This window comes from Bactrocera latifrons, unplaced genomic scaffold, assembly GCF_001853355.1.
Source record: "Bactrocera latifrons isolate USDA-ARS-PBARC rearing strain unplaced genomic scaffold, ASM185335v1 scaffold_35, whole genome shotgun sequence".
NCBI classification, from domain to species: Eukaryota; Metazoa; Arthropoda; class Insecta; order Diptera; family Tephritidae; genus Bactrocera; species Bactrocera latifrons.
Window position 1 is genome coordinate 210,922 of NW_017536990.1, and position 2,225 is coordinate 213,146.

Below are 2,225 nucleotides of genomic sequence, written 5' to 3' on the forward strand. Positions count from 1 at the left end.
GGTTCACAACCACGCCTGAAATCTCGATTATCACTTTATCATGCGAGAGTATAAAATGTTCGGTGACACCCGAACTTAGCCCTTCCTTACTTGTTTATGTTACACGTTCTGTTTGGTTTGGTTCGCCTATCATCTAACAAAGTAATCGCAACACCTGGCGATGCATCTGCCAATGCGATTTTCTGTTATGATATTATAAATGCCTTATTGGATCCACATGATGTGTGTCGTCGTTGATCATTAACAACAATCCGTGTAATCCATATACGTTACGTACATCTTTATATATAAAAATCACGTGTCACGTTGTTTGTCCGCGATGGACTGCTAAACTACTGAACCAATTTTAGTAAAATGTAGCACAATGTATCCAGTTCGAGAAGATAGGATGGTGAAAACCATTCATAATTAAAAATGCAGCTCTATTAATCGGCATCTCTATTAACTGGATAGAAAGACTGGTAACCAGACATTGAGAAAGCAGCCTTAAATTCGTTATTTTTTCTAATATAATTTATTTGTATGAACATATTCAAAATTAAATCTCAACTACAATCCTTTGGATTCCTATACCGATAAAAACGGCCTTTTTCGTAAATAAAATTTTCACTGAATAATAGTATAAAATGTATACCATAGTAACGTATGGCCGGATCCACTAGTATGTATATATGTAAACAAACATTACTGTACCCTGGCAGTAGCTATGTGCTTTTATTTAGTGTTTTGAAGCAAATGCTTATGATTTGAAATATTATTATTTTATATATGAATAGTTTCGATATTTAACATAAAACGATCCATAAACGGAGTGGAGGTCTTTCTCTTCCTCTGCTTCCCCCAGCGGGTACAGCGTCGAATACTTTCAGAGCTGGAGTGTTTTCGTCCATCCGGACAACAGGACCTAGCCAGCGTAGCCGCTGTCTTTTAATTCGTTGAACCATGTCAATGTCGTCCTATATCTCGTACAGCTCATCGTTCCATCGAATACGATATTCGCCGTGGCCAATGCGCAAAGGACCATAAATCTTTCGCAGAACTTTTCTCTCGAAACTCGCAACGTCGACTCATCCGTTGCTGACATCGTCCTAGCCTCTGCACCATATAGCAGAATGGGAATTATGGGTGACTTATAGAGTTTGGTTTTTGTTTGTCGAGAGCGGACTTTGCTTCTCAATTGCCTACTCAGTCCGAAGTAGCACCTGTTGGCAAGAGTAATCCTGCGTTGGAGGATTTCTAGGCTGACATTGTTGGTGGTGTTTACGCTGGTTCCCAGATAGACGAAAGCTATGACTGTCAACAGTGACGTGAGTGCCAAATCGTGAGTGCGACGACTGTTTGTTTGATKAYAGGAGATATTTCGTCTTGCCCTTGTTCACTGCCAGACCCATTTGTGTTGCTTCCTTGTCTAGTCTGGAGAAAGCAGAACTAACGGCGCGGGTGTTGAGGCCGATGGTATCAATATCATCGGCATACGCCAGCAGCTGTACACTGTTATAGAAGATGGTACCTTCTCTATTTAGTTCTGCAGCTCGAACTATTTTCTCCAGGAGCAGGTTGAAAAAGTCGCACGATAAGGAATCGCCTTGTCTGAAACATGGCTCGGAGAGGTCCTTCCCGATTTTGACGGAGCTTTTGGTGCTGGTCAACGTCAGCTTACACAGCCGTATAAGTTTTGCAGGGATACCAAATTTAGACATAGCGGCAAAAAGGCAGCTCCTTTTCGTACTGTCGAAAGCAAAATCGATTTCAAAATCGACGAAGAGGTGAAGAACCTTATATGCAATGTTGAGGAGGCTTATCCCACGGTAGTTGGCGCAGATTGTGGGGTCTCCTTTTTTGAGGATGGGGCATAGCCCACTTAAATTTCAATCGTTGGGCATGCTTTCGTCCGACCATATTTTACAACGAACATCCTTATCATTTCCTCGCCGCCGTGTTTGAATAGCTCGGCCGGCAATCCATCGGCCCCCGATGCTTTGTTGTTCTCCAGGCGGGTAATTGCTATTCGAACTTCTTCCTGGTCGGGCAATGGAACGTCTGCTCCATCGTCATAGATTGGGGAATCGGGTTCGCCTTCTCATGGCGTTGTGCGTTCACTGCCATTCAGCAGGCTGGAGAAGTGTTCCCCCCATAATTTAAGTATGCTCTGGGCATCGGCGACATCACCTTTGGGGGTTCTACAAGAGTATGCTTCGGTCTTGAAACCTTCTGTAAGCCGCCGC

At 43.2% G+C, this 2,225-nt stretch overlaps 1 protein-coding gene across 5 annotated transcripts in view; it reads left to right on the forward strand.

Moving 5' to 3' along the window:
* LOC108971659 overlaps positions 1-2,225 on the forward strand; it is a 15,627-nt gene that overhangs the window by 4,195 nt on the left and 9,207 nt on the right. The window lies entirely within an intron of this gene.